This window comes from Dermacentor andersoni, chromosome 1 (assembly GCF_023375885.2).
Source record: "Dermacentor andersoni chromosome 1, qqDerAnde1_hic_scaffold, whole genome shotgun sequence".
Classification (NCBI taxonomy): domain Eukaryota; kingdom Metazoa; phylum Arthropoda; class Arachnida; order Ixodida; family Ixodidae; genus Dermacentor; species Dermacentor andersoni.
In genome coordinates this window covers 231796857-231813004 of record NC_092814.1, presented here as the reverse complement: position 1 = coordinate 231813004, position 16148 = coordinate 231796857, and the positions used below count along the sequence as shown (strand labels likewise).

The 16148-nt window shown below is 44.9% G+C and overlaps 1 long non-coding RNA gene across 1 annotated transcript; it reads right to left on the bottom strand.

The window, feature by feature from the left end:
• Positions 1 to 11769: 11769 nt before the first annotated feature.
• Positions 11770 to 15792, bottom strand: LOC140215296 (uncharacterized). Its single transcript, XR_011892252.1, has 2 exons — positions 15583 to 15792; positions 11770 to 11883 (listed from the first exon to the last, which is right to left on the bottom strand). It is a non-coding gene; the product is annotated as an uncharacterized lncRNA (long non-coding RNA).
• Between the last annotated feature and the right edge of the window lie 356 nt (positions 15793 to 16148).

Below are 16148 nucleotides of genomic sequence, written 5' to 3'. Positions count from 1 at the left end.
ACTGCGAGTGTAGTGATATTACGAAAAACGGAAAAGGGCGAAGGCTGACCATGTTTTTTTAGGTTCTCGTGGAAGTAGCTATTGTCCGCCCTCCTGTCGCGGTGGCTCAATGGCTATAACATTCTGATTCTGAGCCACAAGAACAAGGTCGCGGGCTCGACTCTCGGCTACAGCGACCGGGCTTTCATGTGGGTGGGATGCAAAAATGTACCGAGCTTTGGGTGCAGAATAAAGAACCCCAAGCGGTCAAAGTCAACATCGGGCCCTGCATCACGGCTTGTCTCATAGCCCCTGTCTTGCTTTGGGACAGCGTACGTTTAGCCGGTTTATTCGAGAGGCACCTTCTAAAAATGCTACTGTTTGTGCGGACGCCTTTAATTTCACGCCGCTAGATGGCCTTACTTAATAATATCACTACCCTTCTTCACCTGCACTTGAATCAACGCCGCTTTAGTATGCTTTCATTAATTCTCGGAGATATTCAGAAGAAAGAAAGCAGCGTCCAGCTGTGTGCTACTAATTACACAAGATCTCCAATGTATACTTCAACTGTTGTTTGTTTATTTTACTTTGTGATTTTATTTGTTGCATGTCATTTCTCACCCATAGAAATCTCTATTTGGCGTGTGATAGCCTTATCAGGGGACAGTACAACACTGTTGTCGCAGTCACGACCTGTTTTCCTCCATACCACAATATTTTCCTCGTGCACCTATATTTCCAGGTGCGTACCCCAGGTGGTGAAAAAAATAATCCGCAGCCCTCTACTGCGTCCTCTCTCATAGCCACAATGTCACTTTTGGACTTGAATCTCCATCAACAAATTATTAGCACCAATAATGCTTGCGAATGGGAGGCAAATAAGGATAATGGTGACGCCCCCCCCCCCCCCCCCACACACACACACACGCACCCCTCTTGAGCGGCGGTGCAAAACAGACCCGCGGGCTTTTGTGGTTGATTTCGACAAGGCGACCAACTGGCGCTCACCTTTTTCTACTAGTACACAGTCTCAATTCACCAGAGCCAATATAACACGTTGCCAGAAGTCACTGAGCACGAGAAATGAACGCCTTATTTACTTTTGAAAAGGAGCCCTTTCGTGACGAACTGCTTCTAATAGTTACTTTGGGCGCGTGATACAGCTACGATGAAAACGGCTCATTCTGATCGCCTCCCTTCACTAAACAAGCGTGCATCTTTCCGTGTCGCACGAGTAGCATATTTATTTGTCTACGCGAGCCTTGCCGTCCCTCTATTTGTGACGCAAAGAAGCCGCATCTCGCGCATCGAAACCGCTCCGGTCGCGGAAATAACCCGAGCGGGAAATGTCCCGGATCGGGGTCCAGCGGTACGGTGCCGTATGCGTCTCGGCGCAGCTGGCCGGGACACTGCGCCGGTCACTGAGTGAGCCCCGTAATCGCCGGGTATAGCGTTGGAAGAGGAAAAGAAAAGCGCTGCGGCTGTTCGTTCTGGTGCCCGCTGCATGCGCGGCTAAGGGTATTTTTCCGGTCCACGGGTTCCGTTCGCGCATTCATGTATGCGAACCCGCCTCACTCTCGTCTCTTCCGCGCAGCTCGAGAAAGAGAGAGAGACGCACGAAAAATAACACACAAGCACAGGAGTCGAGCAATCGAGCCAGACCGACCGGCAACGGCGTTTATTGATCTGAGGAAAGGAGCTTCTACGAAGAGGAAGTTGTGCGCGGGGATCAGTTCCGTATGCTTGCCGAAAAGAGGCGGGGTGTGACCGAGTTCTCTAGACTACGGGACCCCTGCGAGGGGGGCCGCCCCGTAGACCGTATACGTCGCCCTTCGGGTGACACCTCGCATACGAGGCGTGCCCTGCGCCAATAAGTGACGGATGGCCGCGCGCCACGCAGACATCAGGAGTGTCTTCTGCTCTGGAGCTGCGTCCGCACTCATTTCGCATTCGTGCACACCTTCCGCAAGCATAGATGACAGGGCTCTTTGTTTGTTAATTTATTTTAACTGATTTACATGCCCTGTCGCGGTACTGAGTTCTGGATATAACGAAGAAGAAGAAGTGCATTAGGAAATGAGCAGAGACACGAAGACACAGACACAGACACGAAGAATTACGCAGCGTTAACTTTACACCAGTTGTAACTGGTGTGCCTTGGTGCTACCTCTCACCGAATGGAACAGAGACTATACACTGTAGGGGAATGAAGAGAAAAAGAAAAGGTTAATGGAGCTTAAATCCTGGATCGACCATCATTGGGTGTCTGGCAGCAGCCTGCCGAAGACTCCTCTGAAAGCGTGGCGCAAAGCTTGCTTTGTGGCGCCCCGCGCAGCGCTGTGAGCATGGAACTACGTGTGGTGACAGAATAAGTCGAGCTCCCTGCCACAAGTGCGCCAAGTAGGTCGTTGGACAATCCCTGCGCAATGTGCGCAATTCTAAGGTAAAAAATAATATTAATAAAACAAGAAAGAAACGAAGCATAGAAACAAGTCCTTGGGTAGTGATGGAAACACTGCCCCCAACGAAATTACTCCTAAGTATACTAGTAAGTGACTAAGCATATAAATTGCTTTTACTGTAGAGAATTGTGCGCATACACTGTGGCGGTTTGGCCACTTAAACTCGATGGCATTAGAAACTGACACTGACAAAAAACATAAGACATGAAATCACTTGCCTTTCTTCATTTCTTTAAAAGTGGTATGAAAGCTCAGGTGACTGGAATGACGCTTATTTATAAATAGGTACTTCTAGGCCTTTTTGTCAGCTTTCCTTCTCTCTATTCTTCTCCGCAGGTAGCATTAGGTATATGATAAGGTTAGCATTGCATTAAATGCTCAATTGAAGCCATGGCGCATGCAATGCGAGTGGAAGTTCCGTTATGCAATATGTTTCCGATATAAACGAGCTGCGGCTTGGATAGCTGAGTTTCAATTTCCGAAAACCATGGGTCAATGCGTAAACCACTAAACCATGTAAATCGCATGAGCCAGTAAACCGCAACGTTTATTTCACGAGCAGCGGAGAGTCGCACTGAAACTGAAAGTTTGGGCTCAGTGCAAGAAATGATAAGCTGCGAAAACGCCGAGAAGTTGAGCCCTAGTCGAGCTGCATGTGATTTTTAGCTGGATTCGCATTACAACAAAACGCAAAATTATATACTTTAATATATACGACAATTACTTGCTGTTGAATTCGAGATTACCGGTGTATGGTCTGTCCTATATACTGCTATTTCCAATGGTCACCTCATTTCGTGTCACGGTACATGGTCGACAAAATGCTTATGACAGTGTCTTTAAACGACCTTATACCCCCTATACAGGGTGTCCCAGCTAACTTTAGCCAGAGTTTAAAGATTTGCGAATGCCCCGTAGCTGGACAGAACCAAGGTAATGTTGTTCGCCGTCGCTTGGAGATACTCAAGTTATTTGTTTTTTCATTCCACCTAATTAGATAATCATTCTTAATTAATTAATCAATATCTCAAATATTATAATTAGGTGAAAAGTGTCAATGAAAAAATTGCAGAGCGACATGAAAAACTCCCGATACAGCTTTCTGTTGCTGAATACATGCCACATAAAAGTTTTTTTTACGAACGTGAAAGAAGCCCGCGAATACACGCAAAACTACCTCGAGCGGCCAGTCGCGCGGCAATTTAGCGTGCATTTGCGGGCTTCTTTGACGCTCGGAAAGACACCTGTATCGCGAGTTTTTATGTCGCTCTAAAGATTTCTCATTAACACTTTTCATCTAGTTATAATATCTGAGAAGTTGATTAACTAATTATTACTAATTATATAATTAGGCGGAAAGAAAAAAAAATAATCTGAGTATCTCCAAGCGACCGCAAACAACATTGCCTTTGTTCTGTCCAACTACGTGGCTTTTGCATATTCTTAAGCTCGCGCTAAAGTTTGCTGGGACACGCCTTGTCACTGTGTATATATATATATATATATACATATAACCTTTAATGACAGCTGCACTTGAAGAAACTTCGTGTGACTCCGAAGAAGTGTTCACTGAAGTGACGGCCTTATATGAGTACTGTATGAGTACTTACAAGACCGCACAATAGGAGACAGTTCAATCTCACAGCCTGAGTCCTCTCGCACCACCAAGAATCTGGCATCTCTCGGTAGTGTAATCTTCCTTCGTGTAATTGTCTTATACTTCACTATCATGAATACTGCTTCGCCTTTCCGGCGGAACTGCAGCCTCTTCTTTTTTCATTTTTTAATTTTTTTACTTTGAGTCCGAGTGTAAGCGCTGCTGAGCATGACTGCTATTGATTCTGTTTTCGAGTGAATCTGGTTTGGCCTTATTTCGGTTACTGAGTGAACTATATATATTTATGACCTCTGCATGCAAGTGACGATGTTTCCATCCCTAATAAATGTTTTTAATTATTAGAAGATATTTTTTCATGAGTCGTTAGCATTGCTTACTGGAAAGAGAAGCAATACTGAGACACGTATCATTCACGTGCTTTTCACACACCGTTGATAGAAGACTCTGCCGAAGGGGTCACTGAAGTCTGCATGTTTTTTTCAGCGTGAAAAAGCACGCAAAGCAATGTGAAGTGACGCTAACATACAGGAACATATCCACACCATTAGAAATAATTGTTAGTTGGCTACCTCCTGCTCATTAAAAAAAGACAATAAACTGTCCCGTGTATATATTACATATAATATGTATGTGCATAGTGTTTACAGTGGACATTAAAAAAAAAAAAAGATATGTTGAAGTGACAAAATACGGATGACGTAGCCGCTGCTGGTGCTTCTAATGCGCGTGTCCTCCTATTGCCAGGATTTGCAGAAATAAAGTGAAATTTGAATTAAAAGCCGTGCACGTCTGTGCCAACAATGATGCAGTAAGCTTTTAGCCACAATAATATTTCAAGTGCAAAGATAGAGGCAACTCAAAACAAACCTTAGATGATATGGGTGACAGAACTATGGTAATGACACTATGAGGGCGGGGGGGGGGGGGGGGGGGGGGACGGCTAGGCTTCGGCATTGCCGGAGGAAGCTCTGCCCCCCCCCCCCCTCCACCCCGGAAAACTTTGGAGGGGGGCTCGGGCCCCGGAGAGCCCCTGTAGTCGACGCCTATGCCGCCCTGTGAGCCCGCCCCCCGCCGCGCAAGATGACTCATAGACGCCCAAAACCTTTCCGTTCGATTGTTTCGTTTCTCTGCTTGGCCTGCTAGCCTGAATATTGTTCAAAGACCGGAGATCTGTACTACCTATATGACAGCTTTTACTGATAAGGTATTAATTGCAATTCATTACCTTGCGCCTTCTTGTTCTTTCCTCTCTCACTTTGTAACTTAATTCGCATACTTGTACAACTCCCTGGAAAATAAATGGAGCAGCATTGTTAAAACATAAGCTCTATCAGCTGTATTAGCCGAAAAAAAACAAATGTAAGCATAAAGACGCGCGTAATTTTCTTGCGTTGAATCATCCGGGCGAAAAGGAACAAAAAAAAAAAAGAACCAATAATATATGGGGGAGTCTCGAGGAACAATGCTACACGACAAGGCAAGAAGTTGCTCTGTAGATCTCCGGTCCCACTTCCTGATCACCGGCTATAGCGTTTCTTTATTTTTTTTTTTTTGAGAGAGATGCGGTCTCGGACAGCGCAAGGAGAGCGTCTCGTTTTGAGCCCTCTCTGTAGAACAATGTTTCGTTCATTTCATCCTTCCTGAATGCTGCTGCAGCGTGTCGCGCCTAGAGAGGCAGGAAAAAAGAAAATTCAACAGCCCTGCGCACTGACCGTGACGTTCAGCCTCGGAGAGACCGCGCTCTTCCTGCAATTCCGCCGCTGATGGTCGACGAAGTTGATCGTGTATAGCCTCGTCGTGGTATAAAATTCATGCAGCGCTGATAAGGAACCTGGAGTTCTTGCTGAGCATTGGTTAGTATACTGCTTGGTTGCACTTAATACGCCGCTACGTGTGTTTGGAGACGCTCGTGTGTACTTCTTCTCAGTAGGCGGCCTATAGTTTGCAAACAGGAAACGCGAAGACGCCGCAGTATTGTCTTCTGCGATAATTCGGAGCGCTCGTTCTCTCTTTTTCCTAGCCAGCTGAAGCCATTCAGATTCTCGAAGAGAGTTTCGGTAATGGACGCATGCCCATTCATTATACAGGCACTCCTTATGAAAACATATCTGTCGCCTTCCTGCGCATGCTGTAGGTTAGGTAGAGGCCACACTGTCATTGCTGATGATGAACAAAATTAAGCTGTCCTACATCTTCTTCAAAAGAAAAAAAGGAGGAAGCACGCTAACTTTCCAATCGTTCTAAATTAGTTTCTCAGGTATTTGCTGTATACTATCATCGATACAAAAGGGCGTCTCCCACCAGGGGCGAATCCATGGAGGGTACCTTCAAGGTGTGAGAGAGAAGGCGGACACTGCGGTTGACGACGGTGAAATGTGTTTTCACTATAGTTTATAGGGCACTCCTTACTGCACCCTAAATTTTGCAGGTGCATTAATTTTTCTCGCGACACATATACCAAGAACAAGCCATGTGTTTGAAGTGCCAGCAAGTCTCGGATGGAAAGGGGGGAAGGCCCGAACGCCTCAAGCTCCCACGCCCCTGCTAGTACCGCTAGTGCATCTGACAAAGTTGTCACCCGTTTATTGGTTAGTTTAACAGAGGGCTAACTGACTTTCCAGCTTTCGAAAGTTTCTTCTCGTCGTAGCAGATGATTTTACATTTCTTTTACTTGCATTCCCGTTTAAAGTGCATTTTTATTTGTCTGCGAGGGACGAGACCTCGGACTTTCTTATCGTTTGAAATGTTTAGTATTATTTTTTAATTAGTGCGACTTGCTGTGATTTTATCTATTCCTACAGCCATACTCTATTATTCGCCATTGCCTTTTACGTTAGTCTTTACGATCTCCTAAGTTAATCTTTCTTTCCTCTTTCCTTGCATTCTTCCTACGAGGGAAGTTCCGAAAGTGTTTCGTCATTTATTTTCATACGGAAACATTATTGAAGAAAGAAATGCACCGTGGCATCATGAACTATACACCTCGTACTATTCCACAGGAATTGTCGCACAGCCTACATCACGTCAGCATTGCTTTGGAAGTGACGTCCCAAGAATACGTCTTTCAATCGAGGGAACGGGTGCCCATTCATACCGCATAACAGAACGCACTTCTATTGGCGACCACGTTGTCAGCGCATGTATGTCTGTCATTGTGATTTGTGCTCGAACAACCTCGGGTACGCGGGTCTGCTGCTACTCCCTCTTCCTCGGCGCTCTGCGCATGCGTCATTCCTCCTCCGCTGAAGCTCCTTTCGTCGTTGAACCAGCAACGGGCGTGGATTCTTAAGGCGATTGCTTGTTTCACCTGGTGTGCCATCTTTTTCTTTAAAGAAAGTAACCAAACTTACTTTCGGATCGTCCCTTGTATGTTTCTATCCCCTCCTTCATGAAGAGTACGCAGGCCCTGTGCTCCTTCCGGAGGCCAGTTATCAGCCTGCCTCTTCCCTTCTGTTCCTCTCTATTTGTACACGTTTCCAACAGCAACGACTACATCCTCAACAACAAGGACTTTCTTTCAGCTTTAACAACCTCTTCAAGAACTTCACAAAATATTTTTGTTATCGACTTCTTGCATAGCTTTATTCATCCTTTCCCCTGCTTTGTGAAGAAGGGGGTGCTTTCACTTCGCTGTTTGTAAATACACAGTAGAGGATACCGTAGCGCAGTACTCGAAGTAGCTTTTGTGGCATCGGAGCTAGCACTGGCAGTCCTAGATAGGAAGAAATATATCTCTGTGTACGTACGGCACGCATTCTCTGCCAGACCACCGCTCTTAGGGACGCTGACACAAAGTTGGAGCAGCGCAACTGTTCCAGGAAAACGCGCCGCAGTGCTCGAGTTTCTGTAGGGACTTTTGTGGGTTGCAAGAGGTGCGGTTGTCATCGCGCATTTCTTAACGAGGCGCCTACAGGCACAGCTTCGTTGAAAGCAAACTTCGATTCTAGGGAAGTTGTTGAATGTTCTGCATGGCTCTTAATGTCCCTACAGTGTACTAGAAGAGTGCACTCTACACTGCACCTTCTAGTACACTGCAATACCGCCAATGGAAGCGAGAAATTATGCTATATAGTTTCATTTTCGGCAGATATACCCTATCGCTTCGCAGGTTAATGTCAAAGTAATGGTTTCTTTTTCTTTTCTTTATTTAATGCGGCGCATTGTTGTCGATTGCGGCCCGGTTTTTCCTGCCACCTGTGGGATCATTTTCGAGACGCAGCTACAGTAGACCTCTCCCGGCCTACGTCACGACGAGTCGGTCACGTGATCTTCGGATACACGCGGAAGTGTTTGGTGGGTAGAATAGGTAAAATGCACTCCGCATCGCAGGCGTTCCTTCTTTCTTTTTTTTTTTGTGAGTTTTGTGCGTGTCCGCCAAGGCAGTTCGTTATGTCAGCAAGTTGTTGCGCAATTTGATGCGTAAATCGCACGGAAAAAGGCAGTGGGTTCGGCTTTTTCCGTTTTTCAAAAGAGGAAAACGGCGAAAAACATGGGCGCTGGCAATGCGCCGCGACAAATGGCAGCCGTCTAACGCTGGCAAAATCTGGGGACTTCACTTGCGCTTTTCTCGAAAACGTGAACTACGCGGCTGCTGCATCGACATTGTCCTGCTGCTTTCATGCTGGATGATGCTAACTTAGAGCGCGAACACAGAAGGAAACTGCCGGGAGAAATGCGGTCACGTTCGCGTTTACGGGATGAAAACAGCGCATGACACAGGTAGCTCGCTACAAGACATTCTATAAGACTAGTGGGACCTACGTGAACAGTGGTTTGCTACTGTAGCGAACAAGCATTTAAGATGTTTAAACTTCCTGCCCCATCGATTGATGTCACACAGGCATTTTCGATCATGATTTCTCTCGATCCGCGGCCATTAAATCGTTATTGAGTTTCTTGATCCTGATCATAGATGTCAGTCGTGTGGCCCATGAATGCTCAATGGGCTCAACCAAATGTCCGCACATGTCCCTCCATGGCAAGCCCGCACGCCTTAAGCGAGCGGTACGATTTCATTGTTCCCCTACAGTGTATAGTCGAGACATACCCGCCGTGGTTGCTCAGTGGCTATGGTGTTAGGCTGCTGAGCACGAGGTCGCGGGATCGAATCCCGGCCATGGCGGCCGCATTTCGATGGGGGCGAAATGCGAAAACACCCGTGTACTTAGATTTAGGTGCACGTTAAAGGACCCCAAGTGGTCGAAATTTCCGGAGTCCCCCACTACGGCGTGCCTCATAATCAGAAAGTGGTTTTGGCACGTAAAACCCCATAATTTAATTTAATAGTCGAGATGTGTTCACGAGGTAAACATATATGTCGTCGAATAGCATTTTCAGCCAGCACTTCGGATCATTTTTCCAGTCCTATATGAGGAAAGGATCAAAGTATCACTCGCCGCAGGCGAAGAACTTCACGGCGTATCGCTGACGGACAGGTTCTGACAGCGAACTCACCTACTCGTACAAATGCATCGCAGCAGATGCCATGGCGCGAGTGAAATCTCTTGCCTACCAGCCCTTTGCACACGTCTCGCACTTCGCTTTGCGCACAGTCCGTGACATCAAGCTGTTTACGAAAGATAGAGGTTTGTTATCAAACACCCAGAAGGCCCCCGAGGTGCCGGTGAAACAGTGTACAGTCACTTATCGCTTCACATATCCGCTCTCGGTTTCCCAGAAAAGTGCGCCGGGGTTCTTCCACAAGGGGTGATTATTGACGTTGACGTTAATCCTAGGCGTCCAGTAATCTAAGTGACGATTGACGCTAGACGCCCTAGGGCCCTAGGTGCGTGTAGCTTACGTCAGGAATATTCATAAAAGAGAGACTCGCTCATTTCCGCTTCAGTGCGCCCTGGGAGCTGCGTAGAGCCTCCACGTCGCTATACAGGACCGTTTCTCACCAAAATGCGTAGCCCCAAGAACGTCCTCACACCAGCCGAGTTCCAGTAACGTATACATATATATAAGCGTAAGCGCCCCGAGGTCGCTCGTCGTCGTTATGCGCGGCTCAGACGCCTGAGGCCCCCGGTGCCCTACTGGAACGAAAACGGATCGCCGAACGTGAACACAACGCCACCCAAACGGAGCGAACTGAATTACTTCAATGTAATACAACATTTCAAATTCAACAACCACCGTGTCATTCCTGCTGCGCGTACAACGAATTGGCACACACGTTACAACTGCGGTCGCCGTTTAGCTTCAGGAAATTAACACGGTTTGTGAGAACCATTTTTCAAAACAAACATCAATGATTCGCATCATATCGCGCTCACTTGGCGTTGTGGCTGCATGGCGGAATTTTTTTCCTTTAGACAAAGGTTGGACACTTGAACATGCCTATGGTTCCTGAGCTACTTGAAATTTCGGCCCACCACAACAGTTTTCATAAAAAGGGAACTAACTGGGCGAAATCGCTGGGACGATTACGGATACACTTAGTCAACAGCGCCTGTGGTTTTTACGTGTCTTCATTGCCCAATTCCTGGTTCTGTAGGCGTAAGATTACGACCTTGCCGCTATTTTCCTGAAAATCCGGCATATGTAAGTCTATTTTTACGTCTGTGGCGGTGCATGAGATCTATACCAAGTGGAAACGGTATCGAGCCCCAGTAAAATGCTGTTTTTTCGCCCCCCATCTCCCTTAAACCAGCTGTTCAAGCAGAGGCAAGGCACGGGAACGTTAACCCAGAGCGCGGTTCTGCCTCCGCCCGCGTCCCATATTTGATCTGACCTCTGACACCAAGTGCGCCATCGGTGGAGCACGGTCGTCCCGACCCACAAAGTCTCCGAGAAAGTGCTTTTTGCCGACAAGCTTTACCCAGTGCGCGTTCACTGCGGCTGTGTGGTACGCCCCCATCGCGCATTGTCCACTTCTTGGCGTTATCCGCACCACTCGTCTGATCCTTGTTTTCCTTGCATGCCCGCCGCAAGCAGCGCGAAACCGGTGTTTTCAGCCGGGCACCGTTCACATTGCCAAAGCAAGCGCGCTATTCCGCAGACCAGGGGCGTTGTATGCTGGACGGCCCGAGTTCGGCCCGCTCGCGAGTTCTCCCTTATGAAAATGGTTATGTCCTTTATGTTTACTGTATGTTTCCTTGAGGTCACATGAGGAAATGTCCTTTATGTTTCCTCCATGTTGAAATTTGGCCACTGCTTTTATGTTTCCTTCATGTGTCCTCCCTTTATGTATCCCTTGTGTTACCGTACTTTATGTTTCCTCCATGTTGAAATTTGGCCACTGCTTTTATGTTTCCTTTATGTGTCTTTCCTTTGTGTATCCGTTATGTTACCGTCCTTTATGTTCCCTCTATGTTGAAATTTGGCCACTGCTTTTATGTTTCCTTCGTGTGTTCCACCTTTATGCATCCTTTATGTGGCCCCAGTGATTAAATCCTGTATTTTATGTAGACATGCACAGATGAAGATTGCAAGGTTACTGTTCCCTACAAGATGCAGCATACAGATTAGAACACTGCTATGGCACGGAAATTCATGCTAGCTTGTTCTAAAATTACAAACTAATTAGACTTCATAGAATATTTCAGTATAACACTTGGAATACTATTGTACGTTCCTCACCGCAGTGCTGCTGCTGTTCTAGTTATGTCTTTCTTACTAATATAAAATGTAATGTTTGGATGGAAAGATCACGCTGTATTGGTGTTTGTACTTTTAAAAGAAAGTTTTCACTGTACTTTGTAAAGGTTTGTCTGAAATTACGAGTATTTTATTGGACTATCTGTATGTTACTTCAATTTGCCACGTCTGCTCACAGCAGACCTCTGCAATGCGGTGCTTGGATGAGAGCTCACAGGGCACCTGAAAAACAAAAGAAAAGGAAATCTTTTTCACTTATTCAAAAATATTCATATAAGCAAGAACAGCTTGGCCTGTATGCACACAGCTAAGAAACTTGCAGCAGTCAGAAATAGCACATATAAAGATCAGGGCAACGAACAAGCTTTTAACTAATTGTTGTTTGAGCACTGTTATCTGCCATTCCACTCAGGTATGAAACTGCTCACAAATTATTTTAAACATTATTGCAGCAGCTGCTAAGTATTACATGAACTTTAGGACTAGGCAAATGGCCAATCAACCTTTGTGTGCTACCTCAAGCATCGAGGTTCCCAAAGTTGAGGCCCTCCCTATGCCGTGAGCAAGAACTTGCCAATATTTACCAGGAAAGCTTGCTAATATCACAGGCCTCCCATCGAGCAACACTACTGTCTATGCCATAAGGTGCTGTGGTTAAAAGTTAGTTGCGCACACATTCTAAAGCCAAATTGAAAGGCATTACAATATCCTGTGCATTTTTCACATTTTCACAGTTTTTGTAGTTCTTACCCATCTTTATTGTCAGTTACAGGCTGCAGGTGTGCATTCTACTGAACGTTTAGCACAACACTTTACTGACTTCAGCATGCCACGGAAGGTGGCGGGCAAACATGCTGTGTATGTGTACCTACAGCAAACTGAATGGTAGCAGCATCTGCTTCACAAGCATGAAAAGGTGTTATTCGCGTGGCGAGTTGTTTAGGCTTTATCAAAATTGGACACACTATCAATAAACTTCATGTGAATACATTATTGCAATCTTATGCTTTCAGAACAGAAAAATGAGGAGTTAACTGGTGTTTAATCTAAGACAAACTGCATTATACTTCATCACGTGCTCGTCATAGAGCAAAATATGGGAGGCGATCGACATTTGTATTAAGCAATACCTTCCATCAATGCTGTATCCTTTAAGAGTTTTCAGTTGCGTTGATATCCTGCAACTGCATGCTGCTATTAGATTCAGCGGTGGTGTTTAACAGGTGGGCGATATGCTGGCACGCAAGGGAGGCGGGCTAGCTTAGTATGTAATCAATGCTTTGCAAACTTCCACTACCAGCGAATAGCATACTCGAGTATCTGCATTGCAAGTGCAGGAACTGGAAGCCTAGATGTCATTGTTGCTACCTTAATCTGATAACACCACAGCGGTGCAAGCGAAAAGCGTTACCATGCCATCATTGGTGTGCTTTCCCTACTGTGCTACACAGCACCAGCCCACATGCCTCAGCATGCCTGACAATATTATGGTGTATATCTTGTGTTACTAATAAGCACAATGGCATGATTGCCTAGCCCAGTATACAGCTTTGTATACAGCATTAAGGTATTAGTATGCCTTTGTATTTGGCATATAAGGTATTAGTAAGGCCAATTATTGAATACGCTAACATTGTATGGGACCCACACACTGTAACCAACCGTCATAAATTGGACAGAGTTCAACGACTCGCCTCCAGATTCATATTTAATAAGTATGAGCGCGTGCACTCTCCTATTGAACTATGCAGACGCGCAAACCTAAGGAACTAAGGACTAAGTTTGACCGGCTGAAATTTTTCTACCTAATTGTTCATAACCAGGTTAAACTTAATTTCACTGATTTCTGTATAATTTCACCAGATCAACGCTCCAGACACAAGCACAGTTTATACATACACCCGCCAGTTACACGGAATGATATATTCAAGTATAGTTTCTTTCCTAGGGCGATCAAGGAATGGAACGAATTACCCAATACACTTGTCACATGTTCCTCTGTCAGTGCTTTTACTGCTGGTTTAGAGAATCTTATTTTTCCGGATATGACTGCATCATAGCATTTGTTTCTGATGCGCATATTACGAGTGTTTTGTCTTTGATCACTGCATGTCACTTTTTACAGATACTGCTATTGCATTGTTCTTTGTTCAACATGTACCGATATTTTGTATGTGTTGTTGTATTTCTATCCACTCCTGTAATGGTCCATCCTTGGACTGACAGTATAAACAAACAAACAAACAAACAAACAGCTTTGTATCCATAAGAATCCGGCCAACAGCTCAACAAATCAGACAACAGTCCAAGACAAACTAAGATACAGGATGCCAGCCGAAGCATCGCATTGTGCAGTGCAGAACATGCCATGAGCTCTCATTTCATCTCTAACCCACCACAATCAAAACCAGTACAAGTTGAAACCCAAACTGCCAAGTCACACATACAACAATCATCAAAAGAAACAACCACTGTGTCCATGCTTTCAGCTGAGGCTGGGAGATCTAGTTGGCCTTGAAGCCGCCACCATTACAGCAACAGTCAAGAATCCATTGGAATTAACCAGACATAGTAAGACCGATTGGAGCACTTATATTAAACAGACAAAAGTCTGTCACTACAAGAATAGTGGTTAAAAAGCAAGATGTTTGTTGTACACACAATTGTGTTGAAAAGCTAGGGCTTGAAAGACAGAAATTTAGTTATGTATGGATCTTGCGACGTAGCGCATTGTTATACAACTTTTGTGTGACAGCATTACTTAGGAGACTTTCTGCCTAAACCATGTCTTTAGGTGGTTAAAACCTTTTCGTACAATCACCGCGAGCGCATTATTCACAGTAGGAAATATCAGTTCAGTGAGAGTGCAACAAATAATTACACTATGTCAAAAAGTGGCTGTTTCAAAATTGCACCAAGTGCAGTGTAGCTCGAGCGTGAAGCAAGCCTCCATGTAACATAACGAAAATCTAAGGTGGTGAGCGTATGGTACCACAAACCACAGATGAATGCATAAGTTCTAGGCAGTACTCCGCATTGTTTGCATGTCCCTGGAAGCTTGTGTATTAGGCAGATAAGTAATAAAGATGAGAAGGTAAAAAAAGGTTCTCCACATTTGAGATAGATGATGGCATAGGACCAGCTTTGTCTTATCAAATGAACAAGTGCAGCGAAACGGAGAAAAAAATGCAATGCAACAGAGAATGCTCCGCTTTCAGCTGTGCTACCATGTGGGCTTGCAACTACTTTACTGGGCTGACTTTTATGATTCAGCAGCATTCTATACCACATTATCAACGAGTGAAATTTCTGTTACATATAAAAGAGACCGGCTTCCACCCTGAAGCCGACGAGCTCTTGGGACACAGATTCAACTTGCCACATTAAAAGGTTAATGGCTTGTTGTTTGCTTGAAAAATTGAGCACTCATACTGTGACTAGGAATTTGGCAGCTACCTAATAGAGCAGCAAACTTTATTGTCTTGATGAGGTTGTTTTTAGGAGATGAATTATGGTATGCAATGCATATTTGTGACCGAGAAAAGGGAAGAATTTAGGTGTGCAGGTACTAGTGCGAGTAGTGACTACATAATAATTCAGGTAACCACAGCCTTCTGTTTCTCTCGGGTGGCTCATAGACACCCTCATGCTCCTCAATGATGTTTCTAAAAAAGCAACCTGGCTCGAATAATATATAGTCTGTCTAGAGAATATATTGCATAGTCACTCCAGCTTTGTTTATATTTGTCTCAGAAGGACCAAATTTAGTTACAGTGCGTCAACTGAGGGCTCCCCGGATAAATAAAAGATATTGTGCAAGTGATCTGCTACTAGAACTCCTGGAAATGGCACACACAAAAAATGATTCCATATTGCACAAGCATATCCTACAACTAAGTGCAGCGACAGTTTTTTACGCACCTTGTAAAAGCATGCAGGTCAAGTGCATCGTTGTGCGATCCAATATGTAGCAGTGCAGCAGGTTCCTACAGGTCGTAGGCTTGACTCCAGAATCCGCATAACCTTCAACAGTAAGAAAGGTTTAATTTATTGTGATGTGAAGCTTCAAACGTGTGATTTACAGTGTCATGTGGCATTGAAAGAAAGAGACTCACACATAAATCTGTGCCTGTTTTACAGATGTCTCGTAGTTATATCTCATGTGCTTACATTGTTATATTGTAAAATTGTAATATTGTCACATGTTCCTCTGTCAGTGCTTTTACTGCTGGTTTAGAGAATCTTATTTTTCCGGATATGACTGCATCATAGCATTTGTTTCTGATGCGCATATTACGAGTGTTTTGTCTTTGATCACTGCATGTCACTTTTTACAGATACTGCTATTGCATTGTTCTTTGTTCAACATGTACCGATATTTTGTATGTGTTGTTGTATTTCTATCCACTCCTGTAATGGTCCATCCTTGGACTGACAGTATAAACAAACAAACAAACAAACAAACAAACAGCTTTGTATCCATAAGA